The sequence below is a fragment of the Perognathus longimembris genome, chromosome 9, assembly GCF_023159225.1.
Source record: "Perognathus longimembris pacificus isolate PPM17 chromosome 9, ASM2315922v1, whole genome shotgun sequence".
Lineage (NCBI taxonomy): Eukaryota > Metazoa > Chordata > Mammalia > Rodentia > Heteromyidae > Perognathus > Perognathus longimembris.
This window is the reverse complement of record NC_063169.1, coordinates 58911573-58939064: the sequence shown is the minus strand read 5'-3', so window position 1 is coordinate 58939064 and position 27492 is coordinate 58911573. Positions and strand designations below refer to the sequence as shown.

Below are 27492 nucleotides of genomic sequence, written 5' to 3'. Positions count from 1 at the left end.
CCTATAATTCCAGCTACTCCAGAGGCTGAGATCTGAAGATCACAGTTTGAAGCCAGCCCAGTATGAAAAGTCCATGAGACAATTATCTTCAACTAACCACCAAAGAACTGAAAATGGATCTGTGGCTCAAATCAGAGTGCTAGCCTTGAGTGAAAAAGCTTAGGGACAGTACCCAGGCCCTGAGTTCAAGCCCCCGGGCCATTTTCACAATACCTCATTCTCTAAGAATGGAAAATGGAGGACAATGACATCACCTGTATCCAAGGTGTGTAGTGAAGAGACAGTGAGAGGATTATGTCACATCGTGGAAGGCTAAAATGAGTAATGATTGTATTGCAAAGCAATTTGCATACTATGCAAATAACCCACTTATGTTACACAATTCTTTAAGTACAAATAGGTTTTCACTATTGTGAAATCATCCACAGTTTTAGAACCTTCCATCACCCTTCCCCCAGTCACTTTCCCTGCCCATCCCATCATCCATTCTAAGTTGCCCCAGCGCAAGCCAGCCACGGAAATCTTCTTGTCTCCAAGAGATTTTGCCTGTCCTGGGCATTTCTTAGAAATGAAATCATACAGTCTCTGGTCTTTTTTGTCTGGCTTCTCTCATTTTCAGCCCATTTTCAAGATTCCATGTTGTATCAAGCATTTAATTTCATTTCCATACAGTAGAATAATACTCCACATACATAAATGAATCCTTATCACTGATTCATCAATCCATGGACATTTGAACTGTTCCCAGCTTATGGCTAATAAGAATACTTCTGGTATGACCATGAACATATATTTTTATGCGGACAGATAGTTTTCATTTCTCTTGGAGGTACATATATCTCCAGGAGTAGAACTGTTGTGTCTCTAGGCTTAGTTAACCTTCTGAAGAGCTGCCAGGCTGTTTTCAAACAGGTGGGCACCATTTTACCCTCCTACCAGCAGTGCACCAGCATTCCAGTGTCTCTGTGTCCTCATCACCACTGTTCTTAACTATCTGTCCATCCTAGGAGGTGTGAAATGATGAGTCCTTGCTTCGTTGCTATCATCTTGATGGTTATCGAAGTCTAATGTTGATCAGGAGCCCAAAATGTCTCCAAAACCATAGGAAGACCTAAATATTCAAACTGCAGAACAAGCAATGACATGTGGTCTTGTCTACTTAGGACAGTACCCCATACCAGCTACAATATCAATATCATGCAAGTAAGACCCTGAGACGCTTATCTAAGATACCTGGCGTTACCTTAGGGCTGCTTCTGACAGTTTAAAAGAAATGAAATCCTAAATGTAAATACAACATCTCAGGCATCTCTAAACCTGTCTTTTGTACCTGTCTTTCTGTAATGTCTTCTAAAACAAGACCCTGTACTAGTAGCCTTTTAGAAGAAATTTTAGGGCCGATGTGACATATGGTTGAGAATCCCAATGCTTTTGAGTGTCATCAAGAGGAATAACAAGTAAGGATCTAGATCCAAGCAATAATTTCCCCTTCTCATTCTAAAGTACAGGATTCAAGGGTGGTAGGCCACATCTGTAGCCCTGGATATTCAGGAGGCTGAGATTAAGAGGATCACGGTTCAAGGCCAACCCTGGCACAAAGTTCCTGAGACAACCCCCACCCCACCCCACCCCTGTCTCAGCCAAGAAGAAGCTGGGCCTGCCTTCAAGCTACGTAGAAGGAATAAATAGGGGAATCTCAGTCCAGTCCAAGCTATGCAAGGCAAAAGTGAGACCCTATGCAAAAACAAAAACAAAAGCAAAGCACAAAGGGTTGAGGTGTGGCTCAAGAGACAGAGCACCTACATACCAAGTACAAAAACCCCCAGAACTGGAAAAAAAAATAATATAGGGAGGACAGTATTTCAAAAAATGTCCTGGAGGGCTGGGAATATGGCCTAGTGGCAAGAGTGCTTGCCTCGAATACATGAAGCCCTGGGTTTGATTCACCAGCACCACACATATAGAAAACGTCCAGAAGTAGCACTGTGGCTCAATTGGCAGAGTGCTAGCCTTGAGCAAAAAGAAGCCAGGGACAGTGCTCAGGCCCTGAGCTCAAGCCCCAGGACTGGCCAAAAAAAATTTTTTTTAAATGTCCAGGAGATTAGTATCTTTCTTTACAATGATGCTTGTTTCCTCTTTCCTTAGTATTTTTATTTTTATTTATGCTAGACCTAGGGCTGGAACTCAAGGCCTGAGCACTGTCCCTGAGTGGTAGGCTTGAGCAAAACAAGAGACAGCGCCTAAGCCCTGAGTTCCTAAGCCCTGAGTTCCAGCCCCAGGACTAGCTACACAAATAAATAATCTATATGAAACATGTAACAAGTCCTGAAAGGCTCTTAACTTTAAAAAACAAAAATGTTCTTTTTCCTTTCCCAACGAAAGGCCTTAGGCCTCGCAACATGTTAATAATATGACTGGTCCATCTTCTACCAAATTTTCCATGTCCCAGGGCTGCACTATGTAATTCATTGTTTTAGTTATTTCTTGGCATACAGCTCACTATGAAACTGGCTTTTGAACTTTCCTATGCCAAATAGAACTTTCCATTGTGGGAAATTTCTAAAACATTCCTATTAAGCTAAGTGGAAATGTCATCACAGCTGGAGAGCAAAGAAGGTCTGTATCAACCCTGGAACTTCCAAACCAGCATCCAAGCAGGAAAAGCAAGCCTTGAACCAACCCCAAGTGCACGGCTTCACTGGAGTGTCTCTACACCCTTGGCCGTGGAGAAACTCAGAAGCTATCACCAGTTTAACCAAAAGTTATCTGAGGTTCTTCTAAAAATACCCAACAGGAGGCCCTTTGGAACACACTAGCCTCTTCGATGTCAGAACACACTCTTCCCAGATGGACTCTTCTGCTCGATTGCACCCTGGCCCTATTTCTAGCTCTTGTGAAATCAATAAACCAGTTATGGTGCAAGTATCTGTCCAGGATAGGCTCTTTCTTATTCAATCTGGTGTTGACAGCAGTAATCATATTCTGTACATACCACTGGGTCTTTTGTAAGTGCAACTGGCTGTGAGCCTGGGTCTACTCTCATCAAAGGGGAAAGGAAGCAGAGGGGCGAAGAAACACAGCACAAATCAGATGAAACTACAGGAAGTGGTATAGACATAAAAGGGAAGGAAAGGCATGGAGAAACTAATCAGGGATGGGGGTGGGGGGAGCTACGCCCCAAGGCTCAACATGAAGCCCAGAACAACTGACCAGGCCCTGAGAGGTGCACATTTTCCTCATTCTTCCTGTTATCTGTGAATGCTCTTAGCTTCAACCATCATATTAGAGCTGTCAGTCCAAACTAATGAACCCGCACCTGGCCCGGCCGGCCACAGATAAGAGCTAGTGCCAAGCCACGCCCTCCTACACAGGGGAAAACAAACGAAAGAAAGTTCTGGCAGCTCTCCTGAGCACCCGACAACAATGGCTTCATTTTCTGACTCTTATAATAATATGTGCTTAATCTGGAGTGAAAGGTTTTTCTCAAATCACAGGATGATAAAATAATCTTATGATGCAAACAACATCAGCTCTAAAAAAGAAAAAAAGAAGAAAAGAAGGGCTGGGGATATGGCCTAGTGGCAAGAGTGCTTGCCTCCTATACATGAGGCCCTGGGTTCAATTCCCCAGCACCACATATACAGAAAACGGCCAGAAGGGGCGCTGGGGCTCAAGTGGCAGAGTGCTAGCTAGCCTTGAGCAAAAAGAAGCCAGGGACAGTGCTCAGGCCCTGAGTCCAAGCCCCAGAACTGGCAAAAAAATAGGGAGTAAAGGAAGACTTGACTTTGAAATTGCATTTGGCTTGTTTTGTTTTAGTTGGGCCTGAACTCAGCCTATGCACTGTCCCTGAGCTTTTTGGCACCCGATTTGATTTGCATTTTTAGAATTTCAATTCTCCAAGGAACCAAATTCCAGCTAACAATCTCTACTTAAAAGTAGTATGGGTGAGCCAGGGGCTGGCTTACACCTGTAATCCTAGCTACCTATACGGCTTTAGTCTGAGGATCATGGTTCAAGCCAGTCCAGGCAGGAAAACCCCTGACCCTCTTATCTCCAAGTAATCATCAAAAAGCTGGATGTGGAGGTATGGCTCAAGTGTCAGAGAACTAGCCTAGAGCACAAAAGCTCAGAATCCAGGCCCTGAGTTTCAGTCTCAGGACCAGCGCGCGTGCGCGCACACACACATACACGAAAAAAAGGTAGAAAGGATGCTATCATTCCCTGATATATTTTTTTCATTTCTTTTTAAACTTTTTATCATGAAATAATCTTAGATTTTTACAAAAAATGTTGTAAAAACAATACACAGATGGCTCCTAGTTCAGTTCCTTCATTTAGCTTCCCCAAACGTTGACCACATTATACTACCAGGGTCTAATGATCAAAACCAGAGAATTAGCAGTGATACTGTATGAACACAGAGAAACGATAGTTTGACCCAAATCTCTCAACTGTATCATTTTCAGTCCACGATTCTACCCAAGGTCCCACACACAGCAGCATGAGACCAATCAAAGACATAGACTTTTTGGTAAATCATGCTCTAATGAATACTTGTACATGTACATGCGTGCGCACACACGCATGCACACACACACACACACACACACACACAGCTATGCTTCCCTCTCTGTGAATGATGTACTATCAGCATTAACCTTTATATTTTTGCAGGCTCAAATGTTGTTTTCCTCCATGTTTTACCTGTTGGTCTTAATCAAGCTCATGCCATGAAGACAGGTCACAATCCTCTTCCCAAATGCTAGCCAGAGTGTCACCAAATCAGGACTCTTCCTTTTCATTAGAGTCATGCAGCCTGAGTCTGAGCAGACAGATCCAGAGCCATCTCCACAATCCAAAGACACATAGCTCTGCAGCTAGGGTGTCTCATTGAACAGGAAGCATTTTTAACAGCAAGTTATGTTGCAAATTCCCAATAGTCCAATCAGGCTTCCTCACCAGGTAAGTGAAGGACCAGCAGAGGTTTAACTATCAGATGAATACAAACAGAACGCTTTGGGGGTTGGCTGAGCTCTTTTCGGTTATTTACATCCCAGATAAAGGATCAGAGGGTAGGAAAAGCTGCTTTGTCCATCTCTCACCCATTCTTTCCAGATTGTCCGGTGTCTGGTGTCTCAGGCAAACTCATGCACAACATTCTGCCTACCTCCAGGTTCTCTTCGCCCCTACAGAACTCCCTGCCTCCACCTTTGTAAAACACCTACTATGAGTTTCCCATGAGTACTCCTCACGGGGTTCACACAGCCCCCGGGCTCTGCAGTACTGGCCCTCCGTGCCTATCATGGTCACTCCCCAAGAATGCAAACACTAGGAGTGTGGCATGCTCTCACCATTCCTAAGATCTCATTAACTCCTTTTCATATTTGCTCAGAGTAACAACCTCTAAGAATGCAGTCTTCCCTCAGTACCTGGAGGGGGGATGGGTTCTAGGGCCCAGGGAGACACCAGGGCTCAACCTCTTATCCAACACAAAATAATTTTCTCACATACTCCAATGCGTCTGAAATCATCTCTAAGTACTCAGAATTTCCATCACCATGTAAATATTCTCTAAATAAGTTTACTACCTTATTTATGGAATGTGGCCAGAAGAAATAACTATATCTGTCTAGAACCGATGTGAATTTTTTTTAATTTATTTATTTTTAGTGCCAGTCCTGGGGCTTAAACTCAGGGTCTGGGAACTGTCCGCAAGCTTTTTTGTTGTTGTTGTTGTTTCTGAAAGCTAATGCCCCATCATTAGAGCCACAGCTTCACTTCTGGCTTTTTTTTTTTTTTTTTTTTTTTTTTTTTTTTGTCTTAATGGGAGATAGAGTCTCACAGAGTTTTCTGCCCAGGCTAGCTTCAAACAATAGTTCTCAGATCTCATGTTCCTGAGTAGCTAGGGTTACAGGCAAGAGCCAATGGCACCCAGTATTCTTTCACAAACTTTGATCCACTGGATCACGTGACCGTAAGTTGGTGAGGGGAGGGGGGACAACTGTACAACTTTTTCCAGTACTCACAGAACATGACAATGTGCCTTATTTTGCTAACTGGAATTTCCCATTTAGGAGGTTCAACTTTGGTTCTTGATCACAATAAAGATTAACAAAATCTCATATGGTAGCAAGAAAAAAATTCGCACATGATTTTAGCGACTGCCGGGAATAGTCAATTACTATTGATAGTTTAAAAGAAGCCACGAAAAATATTTTTTTTAATAAGCAAACCCAAAAAAAGCTATGTGAAAGAAAGATAGCACTTCATGGTCTGAGTGATTTCTCATGAGATTATTTTTCCAAAGCATGAAGATATAAATAAAATCCAAAACTGTGCTTTTATATCTGTATTAATATACTATTAATAGAATTGAATGGCATTATAATCAACAAAATTATGTCAGACAGAGAGTCAAATCTAAGTCCCCACCATCAAAAAGCTAAGAATTACCCCCAACCACATAGAGATGGGTCTCCAATGAACACTTTAAGAAGCATGCCAAGAAAAGTAGGCAGATCATATTTAAGTGTTAGTTTTACTTTCCAATGGCAAAAATACTTGGAATGGTGAATTAAAAGGAGAATTCCTAGAAGCCGTATTTCAGGATTAAATTACAACCTTCCTTACAATTACCTCTGGAAAGCTGTGTGACGTAGTACGATTAAGAGGCGGCCAACCATCCCACTGAATCCCTTAAGGAGTGGGGGAGAAAGGCAGCTCACACGCGTGTGCCTGTGCACGGTGCCTCTCACAGGCAACGTGGTCTCCAGACAGAAGATACAATTGCCTGCCTGCCGTGGAGGCCAGGCATGCGGGGGGCCACAGCCATCTGATGGAGAGCAAGCCAGCATTACCTGGATGCCAAACGACGAGCTGTTATCTTGAAGCCGAATTCAGCCTATCAAGACATGGGCAGCCCGTCACATGTCTAACTGCTTAAGACAGGGGTCCTCCCCAATGGCCACTCCAGATGCAAGCACCTCACTCTAGAAGACCATGCCAGGGCTCTTCATCAAGTTACTTATTCACACCAGCGGCTCATGCCTGCAATTGTAACTCCTCGGGTTACTGAAATCTGGAAGGTTGAGATGCAATATCAGACTGGGAAGAAACATAACCAGTAAAGTTAAGCTGGATATACAGCTTAAGTGGTAGAGGGCTAGCCAAGCCAAGCAAGCGCAAGGCCCTGAGTTCAAATTAGGATATCAGGAGGGAAAAAATATAGACAGATAGATAGATACACACACACACATACATGCATGCCTATACATATATACACATACATAAATATACACATATATGTAGTATTCAAAAAGAAAACAAAAGACATAATAAAACAAGGTATATACCACAGCAAAGAAATCAGATTTTTAAATTATTATTTAAATACAAGAAGAGTAGGTGGTTTTTCTAAATCGTTAACACATTCTGGTTGTCATCAATCCAAGATCAGCTACAGACTATGGAACAAAAGACAAGTCAATTTTCTGGAAGTACCTATGCTGCACTGTGAGGAAAATTCTAGATTCTATAGAGTACTATGACTTTCAAGTTTCATGGGAAGAGACGCAAGATGCGATGAGAGGAGAGACCATGGGTCTTTGTTTTTACCAATAATGAAATCTGGTGGAAGAAATAACCAAGGGGGCCCCTGGAGCCTGGTGGTAAAGAGGACTTTATCACCAGAACACTTTGTCTCAGGCACCAGCAGTGACATCTGTACCTCCAAACTACAATCTCAACCATGGCCTGTCTTCCTACTGATTCTCGGCCGCTGAGGTTGCTGACTTCCCCAGGTGCTGGGCACTGCTGTCACTCAGCTTGCCTGTGGCAGTGGTGGCAGCTGGTGCGACAGTCCCACCATACCAGCTTCCCCCTCCGCATGGACACTTCCTACACAGGGGCTTCTGCGAGAAGTCCAGTAAACACACCTGTCTACCTCCCAACCCTGACCACAGGATTTGGTTCTTTTCTCTTGTCGTTGTCCTCATGCAAACCTGAGGATACTGGGCCCTCAGAAGATGCTGGCATGACCAACTGCCAGTGACCTGTGCACCTGGCCTGCTGCAGCTAGCAAACAAAGATGGCGCTGTCCGATTGTAGGCACAGCCATTCCTTTTTGTAGAGACTTGGCAGTGAGGCATAAGCACACACTGGTGACTATGTAAGACGGAGAAAGGGAAGGAACCAGGAAAGTGCAAAATTGACCCTTGAAGAAGTGACTAGAAGTATGTGACATCAACTCCAAGCCTTCCTACATGAAAGAGAGAGAGAGGTTCCAAGGATTGGTAACCAAGTGAGAACTAGAGAATGCAAGCAGTAGTTAGCACGGAAGGCATGAGACTCAGCAACAGGCTCTGGTGTCCAAGGTCCAAGCATGCGCATTGGCATGGTGCAAGCCAGTCAGCTAAGTGACAGGACCCTGGGCACCCATTCTGTTCCACAACTACAAAAGCAGAAAAGGCCAGTACCCAGGCCAGGAAACGACACACCAAATGCAACGGGTAGAGTATTGAGTCACTTCCGGCATCATGGCCTTGGGAGTCAAGTTCAAGTACTGCCAGTCACAAGCCAGCCACTGCAAACGGGGAAAGGAGAGGGAGTGTCTGACTCTAGGTGGGAATGAGTCCTACAGAGGCCTGCCACACAGACAGTCTGTGATTACAGTTCTCCTGTGAGTCCTGACATGGGAGACAGAGGGAGGAGGAGCTCAGAAACAATGTCAGAAGGAAGGAGGAACAAAGGAAAATTCACAGTGGTCTGGAAATAAAGCCACACCAAAACCTCGCCCTTTTCTTCCAGGGCAGCCCCCAAGGTGGGCCAGTCATTCCCCTGGAAGGTCCCAGGCTGGGGCCATTTACGAGCTGTTTCCCACAGGCTCAATTCCCATGATGACCTTTTCCCCTTTAAGCCATGTCCAGGAGTAAATCTGTCTATCTCTAAAAGTATAAATATGGCAAACAGAACAAGGTTGTTTTAAATTAGGGCTATTGGACTCCAGTCACTCCCCACTGGGGAGCCAATTCCGCAGAGGGCTGAACTCCTCATGCTCCTTTTTTTGGTCCTCCTCGTCTTTGGTCAGGCTTCACTTTGACCTTCATCTCTGACCTTCACAGTCCTTTCAGGCTGATTTTTATTGATGCCTGTAATATTCTTCCAAGTTAGGCTCTGTCAGGATCTCAACTGTCAATGGAAAAATGAAATTTGGGGACCTCAAAAAAAAAAAAAAAAACACTAAATTCATGCTGTGAGTGAAAGTGGCTTCGTCTCACTTCCGGCGTCCCAGCCCAACAGCCTCTGCTTCTGTGGGAAGCGTGTGAAGACCAGGGGATCCTGTGTCTTCTAAGGGAGCTCTGCAGCTGGAGAGGCAGTGCCGAGTCTCCCACGTGAAGCCAGAGGTGTCCAAGTTATTTTTATGAAAGTAAACGATACTATGCAGCACTTCCTCTTCCTCAGGCAGAGCCAAAAGTCTCACGATGTCAGGAGGAAACATGCTCATCGGTAGCAAAGCGGTTCCAGGGAGCAGAGGCAGCAGCCGCTGAAAGCCCGTGCCAACCCACAACAGTCCCAAAGTGGCACAAACATGACAGAAGGACAAAACCGTGGGCCCACACGGGCACCTCTGAAAGCAATGGAATCATAGGCTGAGGGAAGGTGGTGGCTCTCCATACAAGTTATTAATCTTCACACACACACACACACACACACACACACACACACACACGCACACCGGAAAGAAGGAAATAAAAGTAAATGACTCCAGGTTCTGGATTTCATATGCAAAAAATAGCCAGCAACAGGTGCAGCATTCGGGTGAAATGGAGTCTCTCAAATTACCTTCCGCCTCTACAGCACGCAGAGCCAAGCACAGAAACCTACTATTAGGTAGTGATGTCAGCAGTGCAGGCTACCCACCATGCTCCAGCCAAGGGCAATTTAAAAAAAAAAGTACTCAGCAGACCAGAAAAACATCTCTTTGCTGATATTGTACTTCTTTCCACATAAGCTTCTTCTGAAATAACTAAAGGATTGTTACACAACCTTTTTTAATGCCTAGTTACCAATCTAGTATGTGAGAGGTAAACAATAAGTAATGAATGAAGAAGGGGGGGGAGGGTTGTAGCCAGAAATTCCAAAATTCAACGTACTTCCTACAAAATTTAAGAATAGTGGCGGAAGGGGTGGGCGAGAATGCTGAAAACAGTGACAGTGACCAAGAGGCATCGTATTCGTAAACTGCTCTGACGAATGTCAAGTCCTTTGAACAAGTACTTAAAGGTAAAAAAAAATATATATGTTTTTTTCAACTAATGAACACAATGAATGATGAAAGAAACAAACAGGTAAAAGAGAAAATTCTCTTTACAAATAAAAATAAGTAAAATTGCACATTCAAGGTATGAGATAAGTACAATTTTCCCATTTCTCCAAGAAAAGAACAAAAGGTTGGATCAAATGCGGAGGGCAAGAAGCATAGCTGAGAAGCTAGTCAGAAGCCCAGACAGCCATCCTCTCCCATTAGCGATCACAAGCACTGAAGCAATTCACCCACAGGCTGTCCTTCCCTTCAATAGGCCAGTCCACAAGAGAAGGGGGTGGAGAGGACTGCAGTCAAAAACTCTCCATTCACCATGACTAAATTCTCCATCTACCACGTTCCATCCACCATTACTGAAGAACTTATTAAATTAGATTGTTGTACAATCTAATCCCACCTGATAAAACCAGTCAGATCAGAATATGAATGAGAAATAGCTGGGAAATACATAACACAGGTTTTTAAAAATATGAGTGTGGATAAAATAGTGTAGAAATGACACCATTTTTAAGCTATAAAAACAGATACCAAACACGAGTGGCTCAAGCCTGTAATCCTAGCTAAGGGAGCTAAGGATCTCGGTTCAAAGCCACCTCCCCGCAAGCAAGTCCTCCAGGCAATAAATTCCATGAGATGCTTATCTCCAAGTAACCAGCAAAAGGCCAGAAGTGAGCTGTGGCTCAAGTAGTAGAGTGCCAGCCTTGAGCAAAAAAGCTATGTGGTAGCAGTTTAGACCCTTGAATTCAAGTGCCAATACCACTACAAAAATTAAAGAAAGAAAATAAATAAAAGAGAAGGAGCTGAGTGTAGTGGCACATGCCTATAATCCTAGCGCAAAAAAAATAATAAATTTCATAAAGTAAGACCAGCCTGGACTCTATGATGACTTTAAAGCCAGAATGGGCTACATGGCAGGACCCTGTATGAATACATACACACATAAAATCAGACAAAATAAGTAGAAAAATCTAACAAAATTGATCCTGTAGGTAAAGAAGGTCTGCCACATGAACTCTGTACTGAATAAAAAGAATCGTGTCTGGCTGAGCACCTCGGTGGCCTGAGGCCCTAGGTTATATCCCAAGTATCTCAAAAGAAAAAAAAATTGTCATCAGTGTGAGAACATCACTGGCTATATAATGAAAAGTGTTTAAGTGGGCTAGAAATAGTATCAATAATTAGACGAATAAGTACTCCAAGACAGATAAGAATAAATCATCAGTCAGGCACCAGTGGCTAATGCCTATAATCCTAGCTACTCAGGAGGATCTTGGTTTGAAGCCAGCTTGGACAGGAAAGTTCTGGAGACACAATCTCCAACTAAACAGCAAAATGCTGGACTGAAGGCATGGCTCAAGTGGTAGAGAGGACCAGCCACATGCAAGAAAGTAAAGGAAAAAGCATAAGTCCTTGAGTTCAAGCTCCAGTACCAGCACAGGCACACATAAAGTAATAAAAAAAAGTATAAAATTACGTTAAACTGGTTAGTTTCCCTTTTGTTTAAAACTCAAGTATTCCAAGTAGCATTTCTTGCTTCCTTATATACTCAATTTTTTTAAATCCTTAGGTTTGTTTTGGGTTTTTTCCCCCCACAATTTACACCTTCCAAATTCCAAATTAACTCCTTGGAGGTGATACCCAAGGAAGTAAAATTCTCAGCTGGGATGCTAGGTATGAATTACCTCAGCCTTCAAGAAATACCCAGGACTATCAGTGACATTACGAGTGCCTCTTCTTTCCTGGAGGTACTAGGGATTGAATTCAGGGCTTCAAGTTTGCGAGGCTCGGGTGCTCTACAGCTGGACCACCCCGCCAGCAGCACAAGTGCTTTTTCAAGTGATGTCTTTTCATTTCTCCCTCACCAAGGATCCAGTGCACACACAGAACGGGGCACCGTGGACACAGCCATGGATACAGTAGGGAGGAAGGCCATCTTGTTACCTGCCTTGTTTCAGGGACCTATCCACACAGACATAAACAAACAGGTAAACAAGGCAATTAGCAAACAAACAGGCAGGTTGGGTGGGGGGATCAGCACAATTTAACCCCACAACCAACCCCAGACAGAGTAGGAGAAGCTAGGCATGGCTGGGGCCCAGCATGTCAGGCAAAGGAAAGGCTCTAGGCAAGGGTGTCCTGGAGTTCTGTGGTGTGTGGCTGGATAGAACAACTGGCCAAGAGAGGGTGCATCCATAAACACAAAACCTCATCCAGCCATGTGATTCCCGCTCACCCTGTGACTCACTGAATAATCTGCCTTGACAGACTTTCCCCCTTCAGCCTGGAATTCTTTCCTTCCACACCTTTCTCTGCCACCTCCAAGAAACATTCACTGATCGTCCCTGGAAGTGCACAACTCTAGGCCTCAATCCTTCCTAACGCCTGGTTCGCCAGCACCTAGGATGTCTCTCTCCCAGCCTGCCTCTCCTCTCCATCACAGGGTATGGAGCCCTGTGTTCCTCAGCCTGTATGAGGGGGATTGTTTTGTTTCCAAGCAGCCTATCCCAATAACCTGGCACCCATACAACTGGAATAAATGACAAGCCAGAGAAAGAACGAGCCAGGAGGCTGACAGACAAATAAGCACAGGAGTAACCATTCATGACTCAGCTGTTGGAGATTTGGAACAACACCTCAGCTACAGCCCCTCTACTCATTGAAAATTTGGGGGAGAGTCTAGATGATTTCTATCCCCCACATGACTTCCATACTACAGACATTTCTGGGCATTCAGAGGGAAGCCAAAGAAGTTCACAGCGTATCATTAGACGCTGGACTCAAGTCATTCATATTTCAATAGTCAGGCAGCAAATGCCAGCCAGGCACTGAGAAATTCTCTAGTGCTGACCGGCAATGGTCCGGCCTAGGCCCAAAAGCCTTAGCCAGCAGTGCATCGTGGTTCCAGAATGTTCTCAGTGTTTGACACTGTCAAATCCTTTATGTGCAACAAACATGGTTCATGCTATCAGGAGAATTTTTTTTAAGTCATCTGAGGACTAATCTTTTCATTGCTCAGTCATTTTTTTTACCCTAGTTGTTGGTTGATTGAAGTCAGTCTTGCCTCCCTGTAGTAACACAGGAAAGGCTAAGTAACCACCACCATATTCTGGGCGAGTCTCCTTTACCTGCATGTGGCTCCGGGCTGGCTCCATGCTGGGATTCGGATCTCACCTCCATTCCGGGCTGGCTCAGCGCGTCCTCCCAGTGAGCTTCGGGTTCCCAAACAAGCAGTACATATTTCCTACAGCCACACAGATGCACCCCGGGCTGGAGAAGGTGCTCTGCTGACACTCACATTAAAAACACAGGGCCCCACCGATGGGAACTGAGGAGAGATGAGTCCCTCCCAACTGCCCCAACCAGAATGGTTGCATTCCTGCTGTGAGCAGAGCCCAATCTGCTCTGCAACCTGGAGCCTCAGCCAGGAGCCGGCAGCCTTCCTATCAAACCCTGTGACAGCCCTCATCTGCCCAGGACAGCAAGATCTGCATGGCTACCAAACACCTCCTTATCACAGAGAAAGCCGAGCACCAACCTCCCCTCTCCTTATGTTTTCTTTTTTTCTTTCAATTCCAGCCACAGGAGAATCTGAGCCAGAAGACAAGGTAGAAAATTTAAGGATTGAAAAGAATTTTAAATGTCCAGGGCTTGCAAGAGAGCTTGTTCTCACAAACATTTCCATCAGGTTTTTCAATTCTGTATCTTCCCAAGGAATCCCTAGAGCTTTTAGGAAGCCATCCATTAATGAAGTGAATAATACATGTTCTCAAACGTCAGGATTAGAAATATTATTGAGTCAAATGACTACAAAAGCAATACTTGCAAAACTGTTCAGTGTAAATCAACTGAACAACTCAAGGGGGGAGAGGGGAAGGGGGAGAAGGGAGGGGGGAATGAGGGAGGAGGTAACAAACAGTACAAGAAATGTATCCAATGCCTAATGTATGAAACTGTAACCTCTCTGTACATCAGTTTGACAATAAAAATTTAAAAAAAATATTATTGAGTCAAGTGCCAACTGCATCTTTCTGCCAACCGTAGCTCACTACATACACACACACATGCACACACACACATTCACACCAGTCACTAGCATAATGCAGGTTGCCTAGGCCCGACCCTGAACAAGGTTCCCCCACCCTAAGATCCTGAAGTTACCTTAAGGAAACCCCCCTGACCCCACCCTCTCATCCCAGATCTGTCAAGTCATAATGCTTATCCCGTAGGCAATTGTTAAGATTGGCCCATGCATATAAGAGGACAGACCCCACAAAGTTGTATCGTGCTGATCAGGCGCAGCACAGGGCTCTCATCAAAAAGTTATTTTCACTTAAAATGCTCATCTGTGATCAAACATTCTTCAAATGACCCTGCTGCCACAGGCACGCTGGAACAAACAAATATGTACTTGAAACTAGTTTCTTGATTACGAAGATCTGTGAACTTAGGAAAAACAAACTTTTTCACCAAGTGAAATCGGTGTCTTCTTCTAGTATGAAACTAAGCCAGGTACTGACGGTATACACCTGCCACCCAGCTACTACAGAAAGAGGTGGATCATGGCCAGACACAGAGCCACACTCAATCTCAAGATTAACCCAAGCAGGAATGGATAGGTGAGGGGAGGGAGGGAGGGATGGAGGGAGGAATGGAGAGATGGATGGATGCGTGGGTGGATGAAGATGGAAAGAAGGATGGATGAATGGTGGATGGGTGGATGGATGGGTGGACGGGTAGGTGTATGGATGGATAGGTGGGTGGATGTGTGGGCAGACGGATGGATGGATAGATGGATGGATGGATGGGTGGAGGGATGGAGGGATGGATGGATGGATGGATGGATGGATGGATGGATGGATGAGTGATTTATTCACCCAGTCAGTGAGTATCTGTTGAAGGTCCCCTAGGCGCTGGAGATTAAGGGATTAGCACAAAAAGGCTGCTGCTCCCAAGGAGTGATCCATTGAGGGTGAAGTGGCAGCACACAGAGCACAAGAGGGGAACTATGGGGAAGAAGGAGAAGCTAAGGTGCACACTACTCCGGTCAGGCTTTGGGTCCCTGTGTCTGCGCAGCTCTGCCTCGGGTCACATTTATACTCCTTTGTCCCTGCATAAGGAAGGAGTTATTGCTCAAGGCTCTGGGCTCCAGATCTCTACACTGCCCTGCCCAAGACCCCACCACCAAGCCTCCTGAGGTCCTGCCCAAGGCTAAAAAGAACGAAATAAATAAAAACAAAAAATAGCCCATGCAAAAAAAGAGCTAGAGGCATGCTTCCATAGCACAGCCTAACAAGTGTGAGGCCCTGAGGTCAATCCTCAGTATTAAAACTACCTTTCTCACTCACAGCAGCCACTAGTTGTAGCAGATGCCCTGGAAATTTTTCATCTGGTCCATCACCCTTCGGAACAGTAGAGCACTCAGAGCTAAGGAAGTTTATTTCTGAAGGCAATAACAAAGTACATGCATCACCGGCTTTGACAATTTGATAACTATCTGTCAATATAACTGGTTTCCTCTAAAGCTCATACATTTCATCTTGGACATCTAAAAATACTGTGTGGATTCATTAAAGTCCTAAAAGGGTCCATGATCAGAATAAGGAATTATAAACCTAAATCAAGCCAGGTACCAGTGGCACATGCTTGTAATCCCAGCTACTCAGGAGGCTGAGATCTGAGGATTGAGGTTCAAAGCCCACCCAAGCAGGAAATTCTGTGAGATTCTTACCCCCAATTAACCACCAGAAGGCCAGCAGTAGGGCTGGGACTCAAGTGGTAGAGCACCAACGTTGAGGGACAGCATCCTGGCCGGAGTTCAAGCCCCGGATCAGAATAACTAGATAGATAGATAGACAGATAGATAGATAGACAGGCAGGTAGACAGATGGATGATAGATAGATTGATCAACAGACAGACAAACGTATGTCACTGTTGTAAGATATAAATATCAGATACATCTAGAAAATCTGCATGTTGTTCCTAGTGGATTGAACATAGTTTCATTCACTGTGAAAAGGGCTTTCATATTTTTTTTTCTAAAAGTAGGTTTGCACACCTAGGCTTGCACAGCAAGGCTACCAGACAGGCAGGGCTAACAAAACCTATTTCATTTCTGTTTCTACCCCATGCCTTTTAGTTGCAGCCAGACAAATAGAAAGACACCTGATCTTATTTATATTGCAACACTCTCTGAGTATCAGCATGTACCCAGCATGGGGAATAACAGAACCATTAGCCTATGGGGACAAGTTGCTTTCCTCAGCCAGCCACTGATGCCTATAACATCCAATAAAACAGAAAACCTCCATGAGAAGGGAGGCACCGGGCTCTGCTAGAGTTATGCTCCAGGGCCCCACCCCAGAGCACCTCCAAAATCAAATGCTGCCAAATTTCCAGGGCATGATGATATGGACTGTTCTAGAAGAGTAATCACCTAGCACTTCCCTTAAGCGAAGTTACAAACAGATTCTGGCAAGTTTCTCTACCAGATCCAGCTCCATTTTGGTGACTTTCTCACTTGTTCCTGCCAACAGACGAACAAGGCACTGTAACAGGGAAGGAAATAGGACATGATCCTTCCTCCTTCCCCACCCCTCCCCTCTTCTTGTTTTCCTGTGCCTTCAGCTTATATTTCTAGTGTAAGGTTGGCCTGACCAGCCTGTTTTCATGTCTAGGAGTGTGTTGCATGTTTTCTGTAATAGTATCACACACTTCTGCCGCTTGATACACGTGTCATCTGAGTGGAAACCATTTTCTCCTTCTTCGCTTGAGATTCCTCAAAGGAACTAGGTGAGGCCCCTCCAGCACCGGGCAGGTCTGCAGCACTGTGGGCGGCTATGGTATCAGAACACACATCCAGTTATACCTGACAGGCCAAGCAGGAGGCCACTCCCTACCCAGAGTGCTCAGCACGTCAGAAAATGCTGGATAGAAAGATGGCGGGAGGCATAACTCAGCAGGTAAGAGTGTGCAACCCTGAGTTCCAACCCAGTACCCCCCTGAGATAGATAGATAGATAGATAAATAGATAGATAGATAGATAGATAGATAGATAGATAGATAGATAGATAGATAGATAGATAGAAGAAAATGCTTAGAAGAAACCACTTCAGCTATAAAGCCTGCTCATGGGGAGTCTCAGTTCTAGAGTACACCACAAGTTTGAAATGCCAAGCAGAACAGATTGGCATCCTCATCAGCTACACAGAAAACACATGGCTGTCATGAGAGAACCTTGTGGTGGAATAATTTCACTAGTTATAATCCCCACGCATGACGTGATGATCTAGATGAGTTCTAAAACCACTGGCAGGAGGGTCAGAAAAATATGAGGAAACCTAGCAAGAAACCAGTGCTGGGGCCAGGCGCCATGGGATCACATCTGTAACCCTAGCTACTCAGGAGGCTGAGATCTGAGGATTGCATTTGCAAGGCAGCCCAGGCAGGAAAGGCCGCGAGACTCTTCTCTCCAAGTAACCACCAGAAAGGTCCAAGTGGCTCTGTGGTTCAAAATGGTAGACTGTGGGGCTAAAAAAAAAAAAAAACATTTAAAAAGAAATCAGTGCTGAAGAAAGCACTACAGGAAAATATTAACAGGATGGCATAATGCAAAGATTATTGGACCATACTGTTAGGCAGCATTTTCTCTACTACTAAAAAAAAAAAAAAAGAAAGGAATATAATGATTTCTAAAGGAAATGTCTCGTGGCGTATTTCTGCTTTTAGATGAGTAATAAGTGCACCGCTTGTTGTAAATCTAATAAGATGAAAATGAAACCAGACCTTGTCCCAGTCCTGTTTCAAAGGAGCAGACTTTCCCCCTTGGTTTCCTCATTACCAGCTTCTACATCTCTGAACATCCCAGTGACACTTTGGGTCTCCAAGGCCAGGGTGTTCAAGCCTTACTGCCTAGAATGGAGCTGCAGGGAGGGGCTGGAAGCTTCAGGAGGTGGGCCCAGCAGAGGCGGAGTGGGAGGTCTTGTGCCCTTGAAGGGACAATGTAACCCCAGTCTCCCCCTACCTCTCCACTGCTCTGAAGCCACAGGCCCAAAAGCAACCTGAGGCCAAAACCTCCAAACCTGAAATCCAAAAGCACCTCTTCTGTTCTCATTCCCCTTGCAATACTGCTAGGCAAGCACTCTACCACCTGAACCGCACCTCCAATCATTTTCATTCTGTTTTGTTTTGCTTTTGAGATGGAGTCTCACTAATTTTGTCAGATCTGGCTGGGAACTTCCTGATCCTCCTTACCTCCACCTCCCAAGTAGCTGGGATTACAGTCATCACCACAAAGCCCAGGCTTACCGCTTGTCATATAAATTAGCAAGAGTCACTTTTACACAAAGCGAACACAACTATGCTTGTACTGCTTCTTCTTAAAACAGGTGATCATTAAGGATTTACCTCTTTTGCAATCCACCAATCCAGCCTCTGCTGAATTTCATTCCTGACATCATAGTTTTAATTTCTAAGATCTCGTTCTTCTCAGAATCTTCCTTTTGATCTGTGTTCTTGTTTTAAGGATGAAACTATCTTCTAGCTCTGCAGGAGGGTGGGGAGGAGAGTTGAGGGGATGTGTCACATCTTTGGCTGTGGTTTGTTTCTATACAACTTTAATGGTGAAGGCTTTCTGAATCGTGGCACCTTGGGTATTTCAACCTCAGGCAACTTGGCGCGGGGTGGGTGGGGGGGTAAATAGTGGGCTGAAAAGAGAAGGGTCCATTTACATCCTGTAACTATACGGCAGTCTCCACACAAGCAGAGTTTAACTAGAAGATGGCACCTGGGGACATTCTGGGGACAATCTTTCTGAGCAGAGCCTCACTATTTTCTTTTCTTTTTTCTGATGGTCTGAGACATTACACCTGCTATGCAACACTTCTAACACTTGGGCTACACCTCCAGTTTTCTTTTTTCAGTTATTTTTCATATAGGTTCTCACATGTTTGGCATTACAGACATGTACCACTATTGCCTGGCTTGATCTTTGAGATAGAATCTCACTTTTTGGACAGACTAGCCTCGAATTGAGGTTTTCCCATCTCCATCTCCCACATAATTGGGATTAGAGGCATGAACGGCTGTGCCTGGCTATTACATTTTTAAATACATTTGATATCTACCAATGTATGCTAAGATAAACCCAGAAACTCAAAGTTCATGCATATTTATTTAACTTTTAAAAAAAATCCTATCTGTATGGGAATAATTTGTAATAAAGGGAAGAAAAAAAACACCCTGAGTAAAGATTCTCATAACCCAAATGCTTAACTCTGTGTTTACCTCCTGACTCAGAGAGGTCTGCTTATAATTTTTGAAATCAGAAAGTATTTCCCACTTTGGCTGAGAGGGAACATGTATGTGTCTGACACCAACAGACTGAAATGGAGAAATAATTTCTCAAGAGTAGCTTTCAGACCAGAAAGAATTTCACAACAGGATTTTTAACATTCCCCCATGAAACTCAATGGAATTGTCTGTGCCTACCTAAACTAGGCAGAAACATGTAGCAAATAAAATTTAGGCTTTCTAGCATATTCAGACAATTGCAAGCTATTTCCCAGATTACATAGTGGAGAAACTCACATGCAGCCACTTTGATTCAACTTGTAAACACCAGTTTGCACGTCCTGTGGTGTCTGTTCTGTGTATCACAAAAACAATACTAAACTACAGGAGAGAAAATTAACATGGTGCTCTTTATTTTCTTTAAAATAATGTTTCTTGGTCAAAATGCACTGTACATATGTGTGTGTGTGCATGTATGTGTGTGTGTTTAATTGAAACCTCTATGTATAACTACTTAAAGATAACTTCAAAATAAATTATAAAGAAAAAAACCACTGTTTCTGAGAAAGCCTTAAAAAAGATAAAGGTAATGACTACGAAGTGACTTCAGACGTTAAGACCAAATACAAATTACTATTGGGCTAAATGGAGTCTGATCTGGGAATATGTAATATTCCCTAGCATTCAAAATGGATTATCACAAAACTGTCCTTCTATCCCATGGTGTATCTGACGGGAAGTAGACCATCCTGGTAGTCCTAATTGGTCATAACTGTGCTGGTCAAAGTAATCAATTAACCAGGCATTGGTGGCTCATGCCTGCAATCCTAGCTACTCAGGAGGTTGAGAGATGGAGTATCAAGGTTTGAGGCCAACCTGGGCTAGAAAAGTTAGTAAGACTGTCTTCTCAACCAACAAGCCAGGAATAATACTGGTGCTCACCTCCAACCTATATCACCTATGCAAGAGACATGGGTAGGAAGATCACAGTCCAAGGCCAACCCCCAGGCAAAAGGCAACAAATCCTATTCAAAACATAATCTAGGCAAAAAGAGAGCTGGAGGCTAGGCTTGAATAGAGACTGACTGCCTAGTAATTGCAAGACTCTGACTTCCAACTCCAATTCCAACTAAAAGAGCAAAAGTTATACTTTGTAATTTTAAGCACTAAGTACTCATGAATTCATGTGTGTACTGCATAGATACATGTATGCACATATATGCATATAGAATACAGAGTAGAACAAGCAAAACCCCAACAAGCTACTCATCCTACCAGGGCAATTTCTTTTTTGAGAGACAAGATCTCACTGTGTAGCCCAGGTTGACCTCGAACTCACCATCCTCCTCCTGCCTTACTCTTCCATGTGCTGAGAGAAGAGGTAGCTGCTACCATGTCCCACTAAGACAATCCCTCTTATAAACCTCAGTATTTCATATACAATTTGTGCCCATCAGCTGTCCACTATTATAACAAAAGACTAACAGTAGCTAACAGTCTCATAGTTAGGTGTCTCTGAGACTTCTGCGCCTGTGCCAAGGTAGAACTTCATTAACAGTGATAGTTGAGCAAAGCTGCTCATCTTACAGCAGCCAGGAAACAAAGAGATTGAGAGGAAGGAGTCAGCATTCCTACATCCCCTTCAAGGGCACCTCCAATAACCTAATTTCTTCCTCTAGGCCCTGCCTCTAAAGGTTCCCCTACCTCCCAATAGAGCAATAGACTGGCAACCAAGCCCATAGCATATGAGCCACTGGGAGTCATTTTAAGATCCACACCTTAACTATGCTTCAGGATAAAACCAAGGAAGCCTAAAATGTGTGCAAGTTGTTCAATACGATAAAGTAGAGATGATTAACTTGATCAACTGATTCTAAGTAGATGTGCCCTTCCAGTCCTGGAACCGATATCAGCTTCTCTTAGTGCTTTCAATGGGTGCCTTTACCTGTCCCATCCACATCAGCAGGAAGAGGAGATGTGGGAACCAGATGAGCAAGGCTCCAACAAGATCAGAAGACAGGAAAGTGCTTCACAGATCTGTCAAAGCAAAGTCAGATAAATTGTCCCAAGCCGGCACTGGGGGGCTCACGCCTGTAATCCTAGCTACTCAGGAGGCTGAGATCTGAGGATTGCAGTTCAAAGCCAGTCCAGGCAGGAATGACTGTGAGACTCTTATCTCCAATTAACCACCCCAAAACTGGAAGTGGTGCTGGGGCTCAAGTGGTAGAGCTCTCGCCTTGAGCTGAAAAGCTCAGGGACAGCACTCAGGCCCAGAGTTTAAGCCCCACGACGAACAAAATAATAAAAGTAAATCATTCCAATGTTAAATGATGCCTATGCTACTTCATCATTAGCCTGAACACTAAGTGCTCACTGTTGGACTGAAAGAAGGGTGGGAAATAATTGCGTGGCACTAATTTCCTCGATGGATGTGTTTCCTCGGTAATTCCACTCAGGAACCACTGTCTTCTGCCACAGACCAGCCCGCTCCTCACCTTCCATGCCCCATACTCCTCACTAGAATGCCACACTGCAACCACGACACCACTCATTCTTTCCTAAGTTATTTAAAATAATAACTATCACTACTATATTATCATTTTAATCAGTGTTTTATAACCTTATTTATAAAGGCAAAATTCCAGTGGCGTGAAACATACTTCCAATTTTATTCAGCCAAACCTAGTAAGTTGGGTCAAGTTGATGTCTCCTGCATGTCTGTCAACATCTTGCACAAAATCAAGGACACATGACGCAAGGAGAACAAGAAAGGACAGGAGTAGAAATGGGAAACAATAATAATAACAAAAGAGCAGCCTGTGGAACATTAAACAAATGATGTTAACTCTAATAGTCTTCATCACTCTAGTAACACACATCAAGAATCATTACTTTGGCTCTATTTAGTCCCAAATTTTACACCTTAAAAGTTGCTTTGAAGGATGGTGGGGTGTGGCTCAAACAGTAGAGAACATGCCTAGTAAGTTCAAGAGTTCAAATCTCAGGCTTTCTAATACATTAAAAAAAAACAATTTACTTTAAATACTCTGGAAAGAAAAAAATAGAGAGAGAGGCACTCAGTGTTTCAAATTAATGTTATGGCACATCAAATTCCATCAGAAAATCTACCACAATAATCACGAAGTTAGGAAGTGATCACAAAGACAGGACACATGAAGGCATTCGTGTATCAAGTTATTCTGCAGAACGACCATTCCTATTACTAGATAAATATTGCTAGATAAATAGTTCAGAAAACAATTCCAAACAGTGTATTGCCAGGCGCTGGTGGTTCATGCCTGTAACCCTAGCTACTCAGAAGCCTGAGATCTGAGGATTGCCATTAGAAGCCAGCCCAGGCAGAAAAGGTCATGATTCTTACCTACAATAAACCACAAAAACACATGGGATTGGATGTACAGGTAGGCTCAAGTGGTAGAGTGCCAGCCTAAAACAAGAAAAGCTACAAGACAGTGCCCAAGCCCTGTGTTCAAGCCCTAGTACTAGCCAAAAATTCATACATTAAAAGACTTAACAAGGGCCAGGGAATGTGGCTTAGCACTAGAGTGCTTGTCGAGCATGCATGAAGCCCTGGGATCGATTCTTCAGCACCACAAAAACAGAAAAATCCATAAGTGGCGCTGTGGCTCAAAGAAGCCAGGGACAGTGCTCAGGCCCTGAGTTCAAGCCCCAGGACTGGAAGAAAAAAAAAGATTTAACAAGAAATTCCTAGGGGCTGGGAATATGGCCTAGTGGCAAGAGTGTTTGCCTCTTATACATGAAGCCCTGGGTTCGATTCCTCAGCACCATATATATATACATAAAGGCCAGAAGTGGCGCTGTGGCTCAAGTGGCAGAGTGCTAGCCTTGAGCAAAAAGAAGCCAGGGACAGTGCTCAGTCCCTGAGTCCAAGGCCCTGGTCTGCTCCCCCCACCAAAAAAAAAAAAATTTGCAAAAGTAAATACCGCAAAAGTCCACTTTAATTCAAAGGATTTTTCTAACAGCTTTGTTTTTCTTCAATACCTACTACAAAGTAATTAAACTAAGCAACACTATTTCTCTTGGTGTCTTAGGATAAGCTTAACCAAGGTGGGAAGTACTAACAGAACATGGTTCCTAAAAGCAGGAGCCACAGCTACTATCATGGCTAACACTGCGACTGCACAGGCCAAGGATCTGTAGTGTGTATTCGCAATATTTTTTTCACATTCTAAAAGCAGAGTTCCTAATTCAGAAATGAAACCCGGAGAGGATGAGATTAGGTCAGCACACAGAGACTTGAGGTTTGGAAATGAAAACCAAGCTCATCTGGAAGTTATTCCCAGGAAGGGAGACGACAGAACAAAGACCAGAAAGAAGGCAACTCGAAGATTTAAGGATGGCGAGAAGAGTCTACAACCACCATGGAAAAAGCCCCAGATCAAATATCAAAGGGTTCTATGACTGGGAAGATGAGTGAAAGGAGAGCAGGCCTGCTCTCTGGCACACACACTTGGTCAAGTGCCACACCACGGCAGCAGAAACTTGACTCAGAGAAAGGCACGCCCCTGGCGAGCTGCTCCCCCCTCCCCCCTCTCTCTCAATTGTATTTACTTGCACCTGGCTTACTGTCTCCTCCAAATGAGACTTCTACAAAGTGACATCTCTTTGAACTGAAGAGGAAGCATCTTTCATCCTTCATCATTCCTTAAGTGTCTCATTTATGGGGTGCTTAGGAGGTGTTTAGGAGCTTCTGGACCAAGACATTGAAAAGAAGGAGGAGGAGAAGGAAAAGAAGAGGAGGAGGAGGAAGAGAAGGAGGAGGAAGAGAAGGAAGAGAGAGGAAGAAGAGAAAGAAAAGGAGGAAGAGGAGGAGGAGGAAGAAGAAGAGGAGGAGGAAGGGGAGGAGAACTACATCGTCAAAGTGGCTCATTCCTGCAACCACAGCTATTCAAGAGGCTGAGATCTAGAGGATCACATTGGAAAACTAGCCCAGGCAGAAAAGTCTGAAAGACTTTAACCAGCGAAACATTGGACTGGAAGCAAGCATAACACAGTTGGTAGAGCACTATCCAAGTAAAGGGAGGATCTTAGCTACAGCACATTACTAGTGATGAGTAGATAGGTAGATATATTGATAAGTATAATAGACAGATGGATAGAGCACATTGCCTTAACAGAAAGTCTTTACAGTCTCAAAATGTGATATTCAAAACTGACAACATGAGCCTCATGATGATTTTCCTTGGTATTGTGCCCCACATGATAGGTGTAAATTTGTATCTCAAGTTTAACAAGGGCACCAACAGGACACCTTCTATAAAGCAAGCAGAATCTCTGGGGACAAACTCCTCTGGCCTCTATCTTAGTCATCAATTCATTCCTTTCCCTCTCTGCATTGTAGTTGGCTTTTTTCTTTTCAAACTTTCATGTGACTTTCTATAAGAACGTGGGGCAGAGAATGGGGTAAACCTTAGACACAGAACAAAACTGAAGACCATAACAGACACATTCACATGTCTGAAACAGAAGCAACTACATTTTCCCACAGAATCCTCACAGGGAATAATCAAAATCAACTTTAAAAAGGCTCAGTGTACACACTTACTCTTTCCTCCATCTGCTCTTGCAAGAACTGTTTCCCCTTCTAAAATTATTTTCTTCATGTGCTCCGGATTTAGCCAGCAATCAATTAGTTCACACATTGCTAGCTTTTATGGCGCAAGTCTCTGCTTACAAATTTAAAAGTTAATGTACATCCGGGCACCTCTCATTAAACACATTGACTTTGGCTAAGACTCCTAAACCCATGTACTAGAGAAAGTCAAAGTTTAACAGACCGGGTTGAACTTTAAGGAGGTATAGAAACCACTAACTAAGCAAGCCGACCTACACGTTCCCAATGCTTTCTTTCAACATAATTGTGTTCATTGCATTTCTCAACTCACAGGGCACCAACCACAAGGATCTCCAATGGTTCAGACTACAGGAATCAGTCACCAAGTACACCGCATGTCCAAACAGTGGGCCGCGTGGGAGGGTCTCCTTTCTCACATTTTGCAGATCCTTGCCAATCATGTTTTAGTGTAATTTATATACTCGTAGTATACTTTAGTATAATCATTGATGGACCAAGCTCCATCCATGCACATCTCATCTCATTCAAGTTGACAATGCAGGGAAGAAAGAAGCACTGGGGGAACTGATGCTGAAATCCCCAGGTTGCTTCTTCCATCTCCAGATAGGGAGGGAGTGGTCCTGCGGGGACCTGAGGGCCCCATGAGCCACCTAGAGCAGCTTGAAGAGCCACACAGTGTCCTCAACTGTGCAATGGCGGTGATATGTACACCCCCAGATCACCAATAGGCAAGCTTGAGGGTCCCCAAAGGGAGAGGTCCTTTCCAGACAGATTCCTACCAATGCCACGCTGTCTGCTACTACACTCTCTGCTCACAGAGCCCTGGCCAGGGAGGCGGACAGCCAGAAATCCAGTCAGCACAGTGACTGACAGGAGAGGACCCTGGGAAATGTCCGCCGGACCGTGGCTCTGCAGAGGATGCCTGTCCAAATGCCCATCCCGAGAGGCAGCCCAGGCCTCCCAGATACAGAGGCAAAGCCACAGCGGGCTGCAGCACTCATGAGTGACCACAGAAACAGGAGTCTGGGGCTGGGCCTGCCATGACTAAATTGGTTACTCAGCCAGTAACCGATCTCCCTGCCCTGTCCTCTACCCACGCCAAGCCCAGAATACGCCCCTCTTCCCGGCATCTCACTGTCTCCTTCCCGGCATTTCAGCCCCCTGTGCATGCATGTGCACACACCTGTACACACACACACACACACACACTCACACCACTGATGCTCATAGCCCTGTAACAGGCCCCTGGCCTATTACCACTGCCAGGCCTAGGGAAAGAGCCAGAAAGCTGAAGAGAAAAGTCTACAGATCAGGACTCTGCTTCCTGATCTGCATTTTTTTCTTCTCCTTTCCCTCTTTTGTCTGTGCGTACGCATGCACATGTGTGTGTATGTGTGTGTGTGTGTGTGTGTGTGTGTGTACAACAGTGCTGGCTCTGGGTGCTGTCCCATAGCTTTTTCGCTCTAGGGTAGCACTCTACCACTGGAGCTACACCTCCACTTCAAGCTTTTTGCTAGTTATTTGAAGATAAGACTTACACAGACATTCCAAGCCTAGGCTGGTTTTAAAACATGATCCTCAGACCTCAGCCTCCTGAGGAGATAGAATTACTGGCATGAGCCACAGATACCTCGCCGTGACCTACACTTTCTTGAGAAATGACACAGTCCAGCCTTCATGGCAGACTTAAAGCTGCCAAAATCCAGGTTCAAGCAGGCTTATATCACAAAGTTTCAAATAAGCAAAGGAGCAACTCCTTAGAGCAAAAGTACATGAAGCATAAAGGTATAAAAAGTATAAAAATATAGAACAGTGGGAGAGCACTTGCCTAGCATGCACAAGACCCAGGGTTCCATCTTTAGCACAGGAAAGAACAAAAAAAGGAAGGAAGGAAGGAAAATATAACTTGAAATGTTTTCAATGTAATTGATCTCACACAATAAGTACCCAAGGAGGAGTCCTGGCCTCCATTCCCACAGCAACCCCTACTTTTGAGGCTGGGTAAGCCACTTCATGTCACTTCTTATCTGTTAAACATAAAAGGCCAATACCAACAATACACTCCTCCCTTGGTGGCTCAGGCCTGTAATGCTAACCACTTGGGAGGCTGAAATAGGGAGGAAAGTGGTATAAGGCCAGCCAAGTTGGCAAGACCCCCTTCTCAATCCAGATGTGGACACGGAAACATCCATGTGGGAGGCTGAGATGAGGCGGATAAGTCCAGACTCCATCTCCCTAAGGAGAAGCTAGATGCAATGTGGGCCT

At 44.3% G+C, this 27492-nt stretch overlaps 1 protein-coding gene across 4 annotated transcripts in view; it reads right to left on the bottom strand.

The window, feature by feature from the left end:
- The window catches only part of Utrn (utrophin), a 431942-nt gene that overhangs the window by 381208 nt on the left and 23242 nt on the right, over window positions 1-27492 (bottom strand). The window lies entirely within an intron of this gene.